Source organism: Oncorhynchus gorbuscha, linkage group LG04 (genome assembly GCF_021184085.1).
Source record: "Oncorhynchus gorbuscha isolate QuinsamMale2020 ecotype Even-year linkage group LG04, OgorEven_v1.0, whole genome shotgun sequence".
Lineage (NCBI taxonomy): Eukaryota > Metazoa > Chordata > Actinopteri > Salmoniformes > Salmonidae > Oncorhynchus > Oncorhynchus gorbuscha.
In genome coordinates, this window is record NC_060176.1 from 48019279 (window position 1) to 48039058 (window position 19780).

General features: G+C 42.9%; 1 protein-coding gene across 17 annotated transcripts in view; it reads right to left on the reverse strand.

The window, feature by feature from the left end:
* Nucleotides 1–19780, reverse strand: part of LOC124034176 (armadillo repeat protein deleted in velo-cardio-facial syndrome homolog) — a 240155-nt gene that overhangs the window by 154672 nt on the left and 65703 nt on the right. For all 17 annotated transcript variants that reach the window (XM_046347005.1, XM_046346997.1, XM_046347004.1 and 14 more), the window contains exon 2: nt 10379–10460. The gene's annotated coding sequence lies outside the window, so the exon portion shown is untranslated. The remainder of the gene's footprint in view (nt 1–10378; nt 10461–19780) is intronic.

Genomic DNA, 19780 nt, shown 5'->3' on the forward strand with positions numbered 1-19780 from the left:
CAATGGACCTACGAGTCAGAGACCCCCGTCCCCTCAATGGGCGGTCTCTGTGGCCCTCATGGCCCCGTAGTGACTCGGTCCAGTGAAGATCTAACCAGGTCAGCCTTGACTGGAAACCCTGAATCTTTCTGATCCGAGTGGTGTGCAGACCCTGAAATCTGACCTGATCAACAATGTAAAATGGGTGAATCGATGAAGTGAGACCATACTTTACAGTATTTGTGGGGGGGGAAAAATGATCTGTGCTTTCTTAGATTAAAATGAATTGTAATATGGTAACGTGCCCTTTGATTTGCCTGACTATTGGCTCCCCACACACAACTTGCTTTGAATAACATCTCCGTAGAGAGCATTTGTAAACAGAACAGGTCTGACCTGTTGAAATCCAATGTGAAATCAGCTCAAGTGGAACTCCCTCCTTTTATTACCAATTAAAGCTGGGGTTGCCTGGTTACAGGTGGCAGCAGAGAACAAAGGTAGAGAAACTGAGGATATTTGATATTACACACCACTACCACTCATCTCTGGAGAGTTGCTCCCGCCGACGCTTATTATTACCATCACCACTGACGATTTAATGCTGCCAATTGCTGTCCGGCAAGCATACCCAACAAATTGTCTGTTTCCCTTCCCACCTGGTGTTTATAGCGGCTGTCCCAAACGCCATCCTAATCCCTACATAGGGCTATGGTTAAAAGTAGTGTACTATATGTAGGGAATTAAGTGCCATTTGGGACACAGGCAATCCCAGGCCTCCTTGGCAGTCATAAATCAATAGTACCCCACTGTACACCTCAGACAGAACTGAGGCTCTCTTTCTCTCCACAATGACTCCTAAAGCAGCTAGCCAAGTCCGCGACTGGGAGAGCTTATTGACGCACGCCGACACCGCAGAGAGAGTTATTTTAAAGTCACACACACACACAAAGGGGGTTTCAGATGTCCTGATGTAATGGATGAATGTACAGGTAACTGCCAAAATAAAAAAAGGAAACGCTTAAGTAAATTAGTGATTCAATATACTTTGTAAGCAGGTGCTTCCACACAGGTGTGGTTCCTGAGTTAAGCAATTAACATTCCATCACACTTAGGCTTATTTTGTCTACGTCCCCATAGGATGACGATGACAATGACCCCGTCCATTGAATTGAACACTTATGGGAGATTCTGAAGCTGCGCCAAGAGACAATGGTTTCCACCACCAACAAAACACCAAATGCTGAAATTTCTCGTGGGAAAAATGGTGTCGCAGATACAGAGAGAACACACACAGAGAGAAGAAAATCTAACTTGTAATGCATATGGTGCATCTGTGAGGATAAGCCTGCAGTCAGAGGTTGCTAGGGGGTTGTGTAGCTCGTGTGTAATCATCTCCCCCTCTCTCTGCCTTCTGCTGGATTCTCAGACTTCATGCCAATTCAATGTCCTTGAAAGTGTGACTCCGGTAGGGATGAGAGGGAGGGAGGGGGAGAAGCGTATGCACTTGTTCGTGCGTTGTCGGGGGGGGGGGGGGTGAGGAATTTGTTACTGCAAAGGAACAGTACTTCATTTGCATAAGTTTTTAAAAAACAACATTTTTAAGTCTTGATAATACATGAATCTTCAGTTGAATTCACTTACTCTATATAATATCTCCATTTGGAGAGATGTAATATCTCCATTTGTTAAGAATAGAGGAGACATGGACTGTGATTCAAGCAGGGGGAAACAAGAGAGGTATGGTTTGCTGTGACTGGAGGCTGTGGACTGTCATTAAGTATTCCCTTAGTGAAAATAAAATAGCACCTTTCATGGTGGTATGGAAGCAGTGGGTCAACCTGATCTTGAGTCTATTAAAAGAAGGCCCATCATACATGCTTGAAGCCTCCCGCCTAATCTTATCTCCAAAGCAGCACAGTCACACAAATTAACATTCCTATACACTTTCCAACCATCTGAGAATAGGATTCGGGCTCTCTCACGGGAAACATACAGACACACACGTACATGCACAAGCATGCGCACACGCATTAGAGCACTCATATACGAGTGCGCACACACACAGGAAATCAATTCTAAGCTTCAGTTACAACACAAAGAGCTTTGGTTCTCAACAAGAGAAATATACAAATCATGAATCAAACTTCTGTGAATGGTTACGCTTAGTTGACACTTAAGCATTTCTACTGGCCTGAGTTCAGTTATTACCTCTTTTTATTGGGGGTGAAAAAGACAAAATAACAGACCCTTGTCCGAGTGGTAAAAATTTAAATAGCTCATGTGGTAAAAATTTAAATAGCTCATGTCCTGGCAGCTGAGAGAGAGAAGAAATGGCTGTAAAATGACATGTGTCATTTTTTGCGTCAATGACACACCTTGAGAAACTCCACTAGAGTGAAATATTCCAAATCAGAAAGGGAATAACAGTGCACCCACAGCCAACAACAGACATATTATTCACTCAGTACACTAGAAGACTAATTAGTAGTCATTCAAAACTGCTTGTGTGAAAATATTCTAAAATCAGTTTGATTGTAAATAATCATATTTTTCCCCATCCACATACAATTTATTAGCATACCAATAGCAACATAGGATTTCACTCCTACAAGTTCTATCGGGACACAATTTGAGAAGGTGACTAGAATGTTCTCCATAAGCAGCACTGGAAACAAAGAGTATAATTTACTTCATACACTAGATATACATCCCCCATTTCTCTCCTTTCATACTCAGGAAGTTGCCGTTGCAATCTGTGATTGCCACACCCATTTTCGTGCACTTTTAAATTCATGATGTATATCAATTGATTCTTGAATACAACAACTTCTACATTCCTTATGAGCTTAGTTTCAATTGCCTTACCCAATCAGAACCCAAAATGTAAACTTGTTTTACTCCTTTGTAAACAGAACATTGGCCCAACGCTCTAACCACTAGGCTACCTGCCGCCCCAAGATGACCGATAGCAATGTAATGTAAAGATCAGTCAGAATTAGTAACAGTATTAAAATATAAATAAATATAACTGGTTCAAATTCTATCCAATCACACGTGTCCCACAGGACCTTAAATAAGTCAGGGGAACAGATGAGACTTTGTAGATAGGCCGTAGAAAGACGTCTATACAAACAGGCCAGTGGAAATCTCTAATATATGAGTCTTCGAAGTAAGAGTAAAGATAACCATATACTTTGATTCCTCTCCTCATTGCAGGAACTTGAACCTGAAGAGTCAAACGGAACTGTATGTTGTGCAAATACAACCTCCCCATCATAATGTTGGCTGACTGGACACAAATAAACACAAAAATAGAGAAAATATGTAGTAGGTCTAATACTACTTCCTATATCATTTCCCCAAAACTTCTGCAGTATGACTTTAGAAGAGCATTAGATTATATAGTGGCTGGGGCATGACGCTCTGTGCTGTGCGTGTTGTCCCATCAGTGGAGGCATGATGCATGAAGGACAGCCATGCAGCCAGACAGCATAGGAGATCCCCCTGGATTAGTCACACTCGAAGGCCCCACGCTGCTCACAGACTCCCCTCACAGCACCGCCACCACTCTCGCTATGCATCCCAATCCCCACCAGCACATCATTACCATACAGAACACATAATGGAGCTATAGACTGCCAGCAGACAAAAATACAGCCCAAAGTCACCACCGCCAGGGCAGTGCAATACAGCACTAGAAATAATAGAACACACATACAGGCCTCAACCAATAACAGCCACTCTCCACCAACACAACCGCAGAGTTAATACAATAACGTGTCGATACAGAACACTAACAGCACATAAACAGTACAGCCACATTAACCATTATAATGACAATTCTAACCATAAAAATACATTACTGTATATATAGTCTTTAAATAGACAGTACCACACACAAAGAAAAATTAAAACAATGTACAGCTAGCTTCAAGTTACACTGAACAAAAATATGAAGACAACACGTGAAGTGTTGGTCCCGTGAGCTGGAAATACAAGATGCCAGAAATGTTCCTTAAGCACAAAAAACCCTCACATTTTGTGCACAAATGTGCTTACATCCCGTTCAGTGAGCATGTCTCCTTTACCAAGATAATCCCTCCACCTGTCAGGTGTGGCATATGAAGATGCTGATTAAACAGCATGATCATTACACTGGTGCACCTTGTGCTGGGGACGATAAAAGGCCAATCTAACATGTGAAATGTTGTCACACAACCACTGATGTCTCAAGTTTTGCGGGAGCGTGCACATGGCATGCCGAGTGCAGGAATGCCCACCAGAGCTGTTGCCAGATCATTTCAATTGACTGATTTCCTCATATGAACTGTAACTCGGTCAAATCAATTAAATTGTTGCATGTTGCATTTATATTTTTGTTCAGTATTAGTATTTCACTGTCATTGACAAATCATGTGACAATTAGCATTTTCTTTCATTTGAGCAATGATCACTATATGGCCACAAATCACCTAACTACAAGTGTTGTGTCCAATCCCAGGGAAATGGTGGTAGACACTGAACTCCACAAACTCTCCATATCCCCTTTTCATTGCAGTGCTCTGCCCGTGAGAGTGAAGTCATTTGAAGTGGCAAGTTGAGAGCACAGAAAATACACAGAGCCCTTGGCTTTGGTGTAGCAGTGACTTAAATGACTTTACAGTTTACGAGGTGGAAAAGGAGGGAGCTGAGGAACTTACCACAGCGTTACTGCTACTATAGGCCTAATGTGCTTTCCAAACCCTTTATCTATAATGAATTTAACAGGAAACGAGAGACCGGATAGAGAGCATTAGATGCGTGGCAGGGAAGTCAACTCACATTTAATCAGTTGGCCGGGTGCAATAATACCTGCTGTAGTCTGGTTCTGTGTGTAGCTAGTCTACTGTGTGTCTTCACTAAGGAACAGATCGCTCTTATCCCTTTTCTTTCTCTAAGAGCGTCTCTCCTTGTAGGTTGTTGTGGGAAATCATATGTTACAGGTGTCTGGCTCAACTAAGTGGAACGGAAAGCGTCAGGATTCACACACGTTGGTAACTACGTTGACAGGACCTAATCTTCAACAGGAATAACAGCACAGCTATTTCCATACTTTCTTTATATATATATATTTTTGTTACAGTAGTTGTTACACTTTTCCTGTCGCTGCTACTCCACTACAGACTCAGGAGAGGCGAAGGTGGAGAGCCGTGAGTCCTCCGAAACACGGCCCTGTCAAACCGCACTGCTTCTTGACATACTGCCCGCTTAACACGGGAGCCAGCCGCACACCATCCAGCTGGCCCGTCACAAGGAGTCGCTAGAGCACAATGGGACTAGGAAGTCCTGGCCGGCCAAACCCCTCTCCCTAACCTGGACGATGCTTGGCCAATTGTGCGCAGCCTCATGGGTCTCCCGGTTACGGCCGGCTCTGATACAGCCTGGGATCGAACCCGGAGCTGTAGTGACACCTCAAGCACTGCATTAGACTGCTGCGCCACTCGGGAGGCATATTTCCATTCTTCTGATATCTGTCTGTCTCCAAACAAGTGGAGGCGTAAAATTAAGCTAATTGCACTCGCTGTCCATGATGAAATACTTATATATATTAATAGTTTAGAAATAGTTGAATATTAATGCTTACTCATTATAAAGTGTTAGCGATATTTCCATTCCTTTGATAGCTGACTGACTGGCTTCCAACAGAGTGCCAAGAGGAGTTGTAAAAGAAGCTCGTCTCCCCCGCTGTCCATTAACTTATTAAAGTCTTATTCCGAGGTCCATTAAGATGGCCTCCATGTCCCAAATGACAAACAGCAACCTCTAGGTATTTCTGACAGCATATAAATCAAACTGAGTTATAAACAATACTTGAAGACCAGGAACTGCATGACCAAAAAATTATTTGAGACTCCAAGCCCAAAATGTCACGAGGGGTAAAAATAATTCTCTCATGAAATTGTCGCTATTAATCACCGCCAAATTTTTTAATGGAAAACAGCCCGCAACTGACGGCACCCAAATACATTTAGGGGCCCTCATATAGTCACTTTTAAAAGAGTGATTAAACTTTTAATAAATCCCCCTCCATCTTAATTATTTTTTAAACAGTCAGTTGCGATTCACTGGGTTGTGGGCCAGAGAGGTCTCTTCCTCTTTTAATGAAATCAAAACCGAACAGAAAGTGTGTAAAGGTGGCAGAGAGGACCTGTGGCTATAGGCCTGTGAGAGCTGAGCTTCCCATCCATGCCTGGCTGGTAATGCCTCATTAGAAACTCTCCTCTGCACATTTTAATAGCAGCACCACTAACACAATTAGCAAACATTCATGTCAACATTTTTAATTTGCTCGACTAAAACTGACATCTAGTTTCAACCATTCACCTCTTAACAAAGTTTGATTGTTATTTTCAAAGTTGTTTGTGAGCACAAAACTGTAGTTGAGATATGCTAACCTCACATTTATTCATCAAGGTTAGGCTTGGAAGTTAAAGCTCTAATGTACTGCACCTTGAAATCCTACCCTTATCGAAACCCAGTACTGTTAACACTCCTAACCTCAAAAAATGCACTCTTAAAGTTAAACCCCTCTTAAATCGTTAGCACAGGACTTTCAAATCCTAACCTTGTTTTCAGGTTGAGATGTTAAAAGTATCATATGGGAGCTGTGGCAGTGTAATATATTTTACACAGCAAAGCATAGCACTACTTCAAAAGATCACACCGCATGTGGATATTCAGCAAGGTAAAGACAATCTGCCTGTGTAAGATTCCATTATGTAACATCAGCTTGGAGCCACATACACGACATACAAAAGTATTTGGACACCCTTTCAAATTAGGAGAAAGAGGAGGGAGGGAAGCGCTACTAAGGTACACAATAGTACATTTTGGTAGATGGAAGGTGCTCTTTGGTAAAAGGGGTAAATTGGTCATAAAAAGAAAGGAGGACCAAGGCACTCTTCATATAATTCATTTAAATGCCTTGATTTGTATGGCATGTTCAATAGAAACAAAGTTGTTTTGTTTTAAACGACGCATTTCGGCTACATGGCCGTCATCAAGGAGTACCAAAAAAAAAGGAATACAATGTCCTCTTTTGAACAGCTTTTCCAATTAGCCCTAACTGAAAGAAGGAGTGGTCACAAAATTGATTGGACACACCTAGTACGCAATAATATACACATTAAAAGGTTTAATGCTGTAGCTATGTTATCGTAAAGATACAACTCCAAGCTAGAAGTATCAGAACACTTAGAAAGGTAGTTCTAATCTTAAATATGACTGGGAGAAGTGTCAAGAATAAGAAAGCAATATATTCCCTAGTACACGAGAACACACGAGAACACAGCAAACATGGACAGTCTAAACATAGCTGAGGGCAATTGAGCTAAATGTCCACTAGATGACCGCAAATGGACTCATCACGACCCTACAGGAAGGGTGAGAAATCAATATCATCATTTAAACCAGGGTATTTAGTGGCCTGTAGTTTGTAAATCCATATCATCATTTAAACCAGGGTATTTAGTGGCCTGTAGTTTGTAAATCCATATCATCATTTAAACCAGGGTATTTAGTGGCCTGTAGTTTGTAAATCCATATCTTCATTTAAACCAGGGTATTTAGTGGCCTGTAGTTTGTAAATCCAAAAACTTTCCCTTTGGTTTAACTGTTGAAGACGGTCCCCTTTTCTAATAGAGGCCGGAACGTGATCAATACCCATAGCTTGTAGGGAGGCAGGGTTGCCATGGTGTAAGGACTTGTAGTGCCTTGCCATGGGGTAGTCTTCATTGCCTACCCATATGGCGTACTTGTGTTCCGCTAAGCGGTCTTGAAGGTGTCTCTTTGTCCGTCTAATATAGAACACCTTGCACTGTGGACATTCCAATCTGTAGATGACATGAGTGGTTTTACAGTTAATGAAATGCTTGACGTAATACTCCATTTTGGAAGCTGTGTCAACAAAATACTTCTTCGGCGCAATATTACTGCAATGGTTGCAATGGTTACATTTAAAAGGGCCCTTGGGTTTGTGGTCAAGCCAACTTTTTTGAGAGTCACCCGGAAGAGAACTGTGGACTAATTTGTCATTTAGGGTAGGACATCTCTTAAAGCTTATGACTGGTGGCTCAGGAAAGACTTGGCGTGAATGAGTATCTTCAGATTTCATTATTAACAAATTCGGGGAATAGTACAGTAAAACAAAATGAACAGTGTAATGTTTAGATGCAGTCGTGACAGGTGAACTGTTGTGCCCTCAACTTTGGTCCCATAATCTGATTGCCACCATGGTTCTGCATATGCTTTTCATATTTCTTCTGTAAGAAATATCTGAATTTAGCCCGATCCATACAGGCCAATTCCCACGCGTTTAAAGGGTTAACAAGGTCTCCCACAATGACTAACAGCTGGTTCAGTAAATAAAAGTCAGTGCGAACAAGTGTATAAAAAGGTCACCCAGTGCTCCAGGTTGAGTTGAAGTTCAGACAGTGCAGTGTTTCTCTAGGAGCCGATGCCTTGACCCTGCCTCAAAGCCAATCTCCACAGATGGCTATGCACACCTCCCAGCAGCGTGGGGAAAAAATCCATTGTGAGGAGTCATTGGCAGTGCAGGCATGAAAATGTGCGGCTTAGATGGCAGAAAAATAATATTTGTGTTTGGAGTGAACTCAGATGGGCAGAGGTCACATTGCACTGTACAGTAGCAATAAGACGAAGGGATGAATTACAAAAACTCCACCAACAGACGTGGTATTTTTACAGCAGTCTCTCCATTTCTCAGCGTCTACAGCAACAGCCTTCTCTCCATTTCTCAGTCTACCATAGCAGCCTGAGGGGAGTGCAGAAGCAGAGGGTAAAATAGCTACAGACTGCAGGTGGGGTTTACAGTGTGTGTGTGTTGGTCTCAAATGGCAACCTATTCCCTATGTAGTGCACTACTTTTGCCAGGACACTCAAAAGTACTGTACTACATAAGGAAGAGGGTTCCATTTGGGACACAGCCTGTATCTTCCATCAGGGCCCAATGCTCTCAAAAACAAGACGTCACAGTCAAGGGAACTAAATCTCTGGAAGAGCAAAGCGGTCTTTAAATCTCTCCTCTCCTGCACAATGCGAGCCCCGATGCCGATATCCCCATCCAGAGCTGGGTCAGAACTCCTGGGAGAGATGCACAGATTCTATTCTAGTGATGTACCACCTCCTTCACAAGGTGTGTGAACGATCCAGCCACCAGTCAGCTATTCCCTCCCGAGCTTGACAAATATATAGGTCAGAATAGACAAATTCAACTTTGTCCACTGTGGTTACCTTTCACACACTTTTGTCATTCAGTCCATGCCAGCTAGCCCCAGCAGACCAGTCTCGGCAGCCAGAAACAAGATTAACTTTAATTACTTGAGAACAACATCTAAACTCAATGTACCGGTAAATTAACAGCTAAAGAGAAAGAGCGAGAAATAGGATAACCATTGGGACTTTTCCTGGCATCAAAGTAAAGTACCCTGCACTAAACAGGTTCAGGTTTAGTTGCGAGCTCCAAGACTGCTAAATATTTGTCGGTTGGCAACAGAACAGTACCACTGATTCAGACCAGGGACATCACCACAGAGGAATAGAAGAAAACCCACAACAACAAGTCAAACCTTCACAGACAATAATGAAGGATACATTTGTTATTTATCGCAAAACTTTTAACTAGAACCCCCACAATTCGCTGAAGACAAAGGATGTGACAAGAGTTCTGATTGCTACTTGGCCAGTGAGGACTTCTACTAGCCTCAGTCTACACGAGATGGCTTTAGTGTTTACTCATGAGCACAGGTTCATTGGTGCCTGATAAAGGGAATAGGCTTGTTCCACATTACATTGAATAGGCATTCTTATACCAGGGCCGAAACTGATCTTAGACATCTATTGATTTCCAGAGTATGATCTTAGACAGACCCATGCATCTTGGCCCGCCGGTGCGTCACTTCAGCTCATCTAATTCTCCGGGGGAGGGGAATATTTATTCTCGTTGCGTTTTGAGTGGCCTATACTTTACGTTATTTCACGTTTAGAAAAATCAGCATACAAAGCAACACTTTTTATAGCAATTCACTTCACTATATTAACAGATCAGTAAAGTACAGTATAAGAGTACTAGCCTGTTTGTCCATCTGATATAATTGGAAAGGAAATATGAGCGCACACTAAACCCAAAGACATAGGCTACGTTCTCAAATAGCACCCAATTCCCTAAATAGTGCACTACTTTTGACCAGGACCCAAAAGGCTCTGGTCAAAAGTAGTGCACTGTTTAGTGTGCTATTTGGGACGCCACCATAGAACAGCTGTGCAGACCAGACACTACAGCCTGTGACATACAGAATCTATTTGTTACATTATTGCAATTAAGAAACGTGGATAAACGCACCTTTGGCTGATGAAGACCCATAAAAATGTCAGCGCAGGTAGACATTTATCAGGCGAGGGCCACTGCACCGGTGCTGCTACACCTACAAAACAAGATACGTTTCTTTAAGGACAGTTGCTTCATCAGATAATAGGTTTAGTGTCTCGGCACAAATCATGTACTCTACTTTCTTGAAATATGATTGAAGTAGGTAGGTCACTATACAACATAAGCGGAGACAAATTATTATACAACATGTTTGATCTGTTGTCTGGCTGCGAAACCCAGTAAAATACCTCTTCCATGTCTTCTCACATTTCAAAATGATCATTCATTTCAACCAGCCAGTTCACCATTGAAGCAGTCTCAGTCACAGGGAGCTTATGTTCATGTAAAGCCACAGCATTATTGAAAACTTGTTTCTGATTGGTTAGAAGGGCATTCTAGAATGGACATTAAAACCAGATATCGGGACAGTTGGAAAAGATATCGGGGACACCTTGCAATCATGTCACAATAAGTGCCTACACATTTAGACCATACTTGCTACAAAGTTAAAAGAACGCTAAAACCATACAAACCAAAATTGGATACGTTATAAAAACACAGGTCGAATGAGTGGGGGGAAAAAAACTTAGCTAGCATTGATTTGTTTTTACGGTGACAGTTTGATGGAACATCTGATGACCTAACGTGATGAATATGAATATCTGGTCCCAGTCATGACGCACATGGCACTATGCTGTCAAATCCTCCCAAGTTTCTACTTTGACCAGCTGTTTAACTGATATTTTTGATTTGGTTATCATCATATTGGCAGGTTTTCCAGCAATAAACTATTTAGCTAGCTTCTAGTCTAGTGTTTGATATGCAATGTGATCTTCTCGTAATAAACAGTGTTGAGTCTCCTGATGAGAATGAACACTGAGCCATGCCAGGCAAAAATCGGGGGAAATTGTGTGGTATCCAAATAAATGTCAATAGAAAACAGCCACTAGTATTTCTTAGATTTGTCAACTGTGCTATAAGCGGGATAAACAGCTTAAACGCAACAGAACAAACGTTGCTGTTATTCTGGCTGCAGAGGTCGTGACTGTGTAAGCCGTAGCTAGCTAGCAAGCAAGGGATGAGAAAGTCGCTAGCGAGCCAGGCAACGAAACAAATTACAAACGACTGGGACGCGTCTCCAGCAACCGAAAGATTAAAGTATGAATTTGCTTATATGAATTTAAATATCAAATATATTTTATTTCTACTGGTAAATGTGTGCTTATATTTTTTGTTTTATTTGGCAACTGTGGTATAAGCGGAATAAATGCAAAGGAATAATGTTGCTGTTATTCTGGCTGCAGAGGTTGTGACTGTGTAGCTCGTTGGATAGTTTGCTGCAAGCAAAGGATAAGAACGTTGCCACTGAGCTTGGCAATGCTAATTAAAGAACGAACGACTGGGTCGCGTCCATAAATATCGAACGAATTGAACAAATGACAGGTTCGCGTTTCTTGCAACCTAAAGATGAGAAAGTGTATATTTGTTAATACAAATAAAACAAAAATATATTTTAACCGGTAAATGTGTGCTTTCATATTGTTTTCTTTGGCAACTGGGGTATTCGCGGGATAAACGCCTCCGTTCTGTTCATTACCTTGGAAAGATTAGCCTTAGAAGCTTAGACATAAGGACATATACATGAAAACAGCAAACAGTACGTGTACTGTATGAGCTGGTTTCATCCTAATTTGAATAAAAACTTGATGTTCACTGTTCGGGAACTTCAAAAAGGAAAGTGTAATTCTATAGAGTGAAATGTCAACACAGCCGTAGCCACTAGATTGGTGACCTTTACCCTCTTAGCCAAGGTTCCACACACAGACCGACTCCCACCACATTCCACACACACAGGGAATGGACCCTGGTTACACACAGTGGTGGTGTGTTGAGTCACTGACTGACTGAGCAGGACTAAAGAGCACTAGGAGGGCCGCGAGCGAGGCTAGCAGCGCATGGAGACTGGACTGTATGTGACAGGGTAGCAGGGTTCCGTGTTGGGTCTGCTGCCCTAGCTGTTCAGAGGAAGACGAGAGAGATACTGGCTGTGAGGACAGCACCTCCAGCTGAGCACCTGCCATCTCTCCTCTTTTCCCCATTCTCCGCCTTTCCCTCACGAGGTCTCACGAGGTCACAAGCACACCCGTAGAGCAAACAGGGACAGGACACACACCAGAGACAACACCAGTCCCTCGCTCCACCAGCACATCTGCCAGGGCTTAATCCCACTGTCATCTGCTGCAGGAATTTTGATCTTTAAAAAAGATTATGCTCCCAATAGACGAAAGAGGGGAAAAAAAGAATCCTATTTTTATCCCATTGCACCAAACCATTTAATTCCTGGTTTGGTTGCTCCCCTGATGTCAGATTAAATCGTAATGAATGCAGGGTTAGCTGCAGTAAAAAGTGTATATGCAGAAAATCACTTGCAGTGAAAAAGCAAAGAAGCCTGCCTTGTCTAAAACAAAATACATTTTTCAATTCCTGGGAGCCCCTGTACAGGCAAACTGACAGCAGCGGCCTCATTCACTGAGGCGCGCGCGCATACACACACACACACACACACACACACACACACACACACACACACACACACACACACACACACACACACACACACACACACACACACACACACACACACACACACACACACACACACACACATCTTTTATGCAACAGCACCTAAGCCAACGTTAAGGAGGGGGTGACTCAATGCTAAAAATTAACACAGATATTGTTAACAAGCAGAGTAAAAGTTTCCTTTTAAAATGGTCCTGAGGGATACGTTAGAGAAGACTGGCACCGTAGAAAATGGCTCCAAATCACCTCAGACTGACCCATTATCCAGGCACAATGGCGTCTTAGTTTTAGTAGAAACATCAGCCGGTTGTATTAAAACAATATTCCTTGTTGTTACAGGAGGGAGAGTGATGTAATAATAACACTTGGCTCACACAGGGGATATGACTTGTTTGAATGTAGCAAATAGCTGCTTTAAAATTGTGGGATAGGGAGTTTCCACAAGGCAGCAACTGCGTCGCAAATGGCAACCTATTCCCCACACACTGATGCGCTACTTTTGACCAGGGCCCATAAGGTACTATACAGGGGAAAGGGTGCCATTTTGGAAGCAGGCAGGATCTTTCTACCCAAAGACCAGAGAGGAGGTTCGTGTTTCACTGCCCTGAAACCACTGCCTCCTTCAGACACAAAGGAACAGTCTTTAAATACGTTGTGGTCCTTTAAAAAAAAATAATAATAATAATTTGTTACAAGGAGATCTCTATAGCAGTTCTGTTTCTAGAAATAATGCAGCGCAGAATGACACACGGAAACATACACTTCTGTTTTTCCATGTCGTATGTTAGCCAAGCCTTTCTGGATAAGGGAAATCATTATTTTTCCATTGAGAGTAAATGCATGCACCCCCTTTACACACTCAGACAGAAAGGCAGCTTCCTTAAATAGAGATGGGAGTGGGTTGGGCAAGACGAATGCAGCCATGGAAATTTTTAAAAGGCGTGTCATTTGCTGGTGCCGATAATCGATTAAAAAGCCATTTGCTCCTCCGGTCGCGTTCCTGGCCTGCACTCCTAAATGACAGCCCCATAGAGCCATATGGCGGGGTCAGAGTGGCCCAGCCTGTGCCCCAGCCCCTCCTCCCTAGCTTCTGTCACAGTCTGCTTGGCACCTGGAAAGCACCCATGCAGACACCTCCATCTCTGGCAGACAGTCCAGGCCCTCCTGACCCAGATCTCACTACCCCATCAACACCACACTCCTTCGACATGGGAGAGGAGAATCAGGACCAGGACAGCTGTATGGCAGACACAGCGCAGACAGCCAAGCCTCACCAGCAGTTAGTGACATTTCACAGACCTGCGAATGACCTCAAACATACTGCATGTGTGCAACATATTTAGTCACCTGCTGTGAGTGTGGAGGGAGGGGTGTTGAGCCAGATATCTCAGTTAAGGGGTAAGGGTTAGGAGAGTGGAGGGTGCGGGGTAAGGAGAGTCAAGGGGAGAACAAGATGGACAGGCTGGTCGTGTTGTGACATTCAGACCATGGTAAATCTTACTGCCTGTCACACTAATCTGACTGACAGGACAAACAGCTCTGACTGCCATTCCATGTGATGTTGGCTTGGACAAATGCTCATGTCCTGTCCACATGGCTATGGGTACTACTACCGTTGACTTTAGAGAACTAAAGGTGACTGAACTCTAACACAGTCTCTCCTTAGCACTGGGCTCCCCCCGCCCACAGTGAACACTAAGTGGGCGCGACACAGAGCGAGGTTTTTTTGTCAAATGTTTTTAGCTCAGAAAACTTGTGACAAACTGCCCACTTTGCGCTAGTCGGTGTGAATGCGATGTCTTCAAATCAAATTATATTTGTCACATGCGCCGAATACAACAGACCTTACCGTGAAATGCTTACTTACAAGCCCTTAACCAACAATGCAATTAAGAAAATATTTACACAGAAAAATCTGTGCAGCGCTCTTTATTTGAATGTTAACACCCATCCGCATGGCATTGTTTATTCAATCAGAAACAGCTGCTCAGTTATTCCTCTTCAGGTGATGAGCCTAACAGCCTCGTGTCCAATTAAACCATGGAGCAAAATAAAAATAGGGGTTGCAAACATCACCTACAAATGTTTTTACCTGGAAATTATGATCACATTTTACTTTTTTGTTTTTGTTAGTCTGTATAAAATAAACTTCCCAATATTGAGATGCACCCCCGTCCCCCTCGGTGTCAAAAGCTTTCAACGGGAGGGGCAGGCCAATATTTACTCCAATGCTTCCCACAGTTGTGTTAAGTTGGCTGAATGTCCATCGAGTGGTGGACCATTCTTGATACACATGGGAAACTGTTGAGCGTGAAAGACCCAGCTGCGTTGCAGTTCATGACACTAACCGGTGCGCCTGGCACCAACTACCATACCCCGTTCACTTTTGTCTTGCCCATTCAACCTCTGAATGGCACACATACACAACCTATGACGCCATTGTCTAAACACTTAAAAATCCTTCTTTAACCCGTCTCCTCCCCTTCATCTACACTGAAATGGATTTAACAAGTGACATCAATAAGAATTCATCGCTTTCACCAGGTCAGTTCTGTCACGGAACGAGCATAATGTTCATAATGTTTTGTTCAGTGTATATACATATCTGACCATTTTATAAAATGGTATAACAGTGTGATATGATAGCATTGTTGTCCCAAGATTAATGCAGTGTTGTCAATTTAAAGTATCACTATATTGAAAAGTAGCCAGAGAAGTAGCTTCATTTGACCCCTCCAGCGGCTTTTATTGGTACAAGACTACAGCGACAAATTAAGTTTCTTAAATGCTGTCTTTTGGGAGTTGACACTGATGATTTCAATGGTTTTGATAGCATTTAGCGACTTTTCCCACTCAATTCTGTAGCAACGAGAGTGGGAGAAGCTGAAAAATAGCTGGCAACACTGGATGAATGGTTCTGACGACAAGTTCTGCTTCACTACACCAAAACACATTGTCGATCATGAAAATTCAAGAAACGTAGTTACATGTCATTTGCGGCACGCATGATCGTGAGCAAAGTCATTGTAGCCGGTCATGCCTGCCAGCAGGCCATCTCCGAAAAGGTTGCACCGTGTCCCTTACAATGCAGAAAATGCATACCAACTAGCTTTTAAAAGTTATCCATATAACCAGTGTGTCATTATTTCTATGGCAGATTCAAATGGAATGGCTAAGTTGAAGATGGGCCAGAGGTTTCTATCGGCAATGTTTTCCCTAAACCAATGCTTATGACAAATCCAGCTTCAGAGCCAACCACAGGGCTAAATGGCTAATCTTTTGAATGGCGTGTAGTAAACCTTGGCCCCAGTCTGAAGTCCTGAGCACTCCGGATCAAGGATCTCTTTGTATTTTGCACTGTTCATCTTTCCCTCAATCCTGCCTAGTCTCCCAGTCCATACCACTGAAAAACATCCCCACAGCATGATGCTGCCACCACAGTGCTTCACCATAGGGATGGTGCCAGGTTTCCTCCAGACGTGATGCTTGGCAATCAAGCCAAAGAGTTCAATCTTGGTTCTCATGGTCCGAGAGTCCTTTAGAGATTCCAAGCGGGCTGTCATGTGCCTTTTACCGAGTCACCGCTTCTGTCTGGCCACTCCGCCATAAAGGTCTGATTGGTGGAGTGCGAGGGGGTCCTTTATGCATTTGAATATTTCCTCAGTACCTGCCTAACTTCATAATTGAAACATTGCTGAACGTTTGAGCTTTTCAAATATACCACTTCAAAAACGTACGCAATGTCAACGATTCAATTGTTGAACGACAGCGAGAGCGCTCTCCGATTTGAGGCTATGGGACACAATGGCTTTGAAATATTTATATAAAAGAAAAATAACTTTTCTGATGACATTCAAATACTTTCAGCTTTGATCGCTAGTCCATACATAAACTATGGACTTACAGATCCATAATTTACAAGAAACTGGATAAATTATATACAGCTGAGCTGCACTGCTCAGTGACTGAACAGTGAAAAAGATAAGTGAAGACTGAATCAACTGGTACAGAAGAACGATTATGAAAGTTTTCTAATAAGTAGTATGTGAGGGGTGTCCATTGGTCTGTGATAGGCAGCTCCAGAGCACCGTAATCGCACATCTACAATGAAAAGTAGGTCTGCTAGCTGTTGAAACACAACCACAGAGACCTCCATTCAATACAACCGTGTTGTTAGGTACAGTCTCTAATGGCTTCCAGTTTAACCAGCCAACTCACCCGCAGACACCCACACCGCTTCCAAGAGCGTGAACATACACCCACGGAAAGATTTAAGCGTACATGGCAACGGATGGAAACGGTGATTCAAATTGTTATGTTAACTAAAACTACAGCAGATATAGTGAGAAAACCCCATTCTGAAACACTTAGTGCCGTTGACGCTGGCACATTAAGTGCATCTGTAACACTGCAAAAATATGTGTGTGTGTGTGTGTGTGGGGGGGGGGGCTGTGTATTCTCCTAATGCTGTGCCAAAGAGGTTTCAGACGAACGGAAGCCCCCTCCTCTCCCTCATTCCCCAGTCTGTCTCAGTGGATACATGACCAAATGGCATCCTATTCTCTAAAGCCATTAAAAACGCTCATCTACAGGCTGTTAGTGCTGGAGCCCAACCAGTAGCAGAATGCCCATGAAGATAGACAGACAGACACAAGCCCAGTGTGGTGAAACTCAGGCAATGGTATTGAAATGGCCTCATTTCGAATGGGGGACCCACAAAGCCGAGACTATTTTAATCAAAGTAAACAATCCTATAATAGGCAGAATCGTATCTATGTGAAGTACTGAAGAAGGGTGGGTCGATTGAGAGGGAGTGCACACTAAAAGGATAAGTTAATATGGTCTACTTAATTCAGCCTTGAGAATGAGTGACACTGCGTGCTGGATCAGAGGTTGGTGGCACCTTAATTGGGAAGAATGGACTCGTGAGAATGGCCGGAGCAGAAAGAGTGGAATGGTATCAACATGTCCATTTGGTTTGATGCCATTCCATTTGCTCCGCTCCGGCCATCATTATGAGCAGTCCTCCCCTCAGCAGCCTCCTGTGTGCTGGATAGACCTCATTGAAAATACAAAAACGCCGAAACAGTAAAAGAGAGGAAAGAAATGGAGGAGAAAAATAGGGCACTATCTCAAATGGAGCAGTGCATTTAATTGCCACTGGATCATAAATGACTGTTACATGCTGTATACATATACAGGTGATGCCTAGTGACCGTTAAAGCACATTCAGAACACTTTCACCCATTTCTCACCTGCCAACAGAAAGCCTGACGGTGTTCAGTTACAGTAGTAGCTCACACAGCTTTTTTAATGTTACATTTCAGGACTGGAGTAAAAATGTATTCCCATTCAAAAATCCAATTTCCCCTTACCCTAACCCTTAACCCTAACTCATAACCAACACCTCTAAGACAAACCCTAACCCCAAACCGAAAGAGGCAGTGTGAAAGTAAACTAAATGAGAAGGGACATAACTGTTCACTGTGCTTCAACTAAATAGACTGACATCTGTTATGACTGGGAAGTGATACTCATCTTCCATAGCCCAGAGATAAATATACTGTCTCGGTGTCACTTTCGGTATGCGTTGTGTATCAAGCCACAGAGAGAGCCACATGAAATGTAAATCTGAATGTTGTGCCACACTGCAGTCAGAAGTGTGATTTCCAGGAAACGGAAGAAAGAGTTGTCGGTAATGGACCTCCACATCTCCCTGTCCTCCCTCATTTGGCAGTTTTCAGGAAGTGTGCATCTGTAAAAATGTCCAAACATATCACCCTCAGTCTCCATCTGAACCATGTGACTTTGTGGTTTTCCCACCTCAAATCAAACACCGATATTTTGCTAGTTGTAGTCAAAACCAAAATGGAAGGCTTCCTTTCGTCAAGGCCTCATTATGTGTGAGGGTTCCTTTCAAATGTCTATTCAACGGTTCAATGCTCTGTGACTGTATATACAAGAGTGCAATAGATCAAGCACAAATCTGGAAGTCAGCCATTGCGGTAGAATTGTGCAGTGTCGAGTAGGATGAGCAGGTCCACAATAGTCTTCACTGACGCCCCCTCTCTCTACCCCGAGGCATCCAGAAATTAATACGGCTGACTGAATTCATAGATGGATAGGTATAAAGTAACACTCTCTGTGACTGACAGGTATCCTTTGTCGGGCGTGTCAAGATGCATAAAGCAGTCAATGGCGCACAGCCAAATCTACAAGCCAGAGCAGTGACCTCTGTGATGATAGATGGATTCTCTAGACAAGCTTTTGATCCTTTCTGTACATCTCCCTCCGTGCCACACGCGCCACACAGGAAATGATGCGAGAGGCTGTGTGGAAGTAATCTAAATGAACGAGACCATAACTGTTCACTGTGCTTCACTAAACAGCCCGACATCTCTCTGTTATGACTGGGAAGTGATACTCAACATCTTCCATAGCCCAGAGATAAATATGTCTCGAGTCACTTTCAGTATGCGTTGTGTATCAAGCCACAGAGGTCCACATAAATTTGAAATGTTGTGCCGCTCTGCAATCAGACAGTCAGTCTGGGAGAAGTGAGATTTCAGGGAAGAGGGGTACATTTAACATACAATTATAAAGCTTGCCTTTCTATTTCTAGAAAAAGATCTCAATGTCAATCACTTGTCATTGTCCTTCATTGTATTAACGTTAAACGTTAGAGCGGAACTCCTTATGTCAGACAAATTTGATTCTGTAAGTCCCTCTGTCCGCGGCTATTTGCAGATGTTATTATCAAAAGAGTCTCAATCTCACGACAGGAAAGTAATC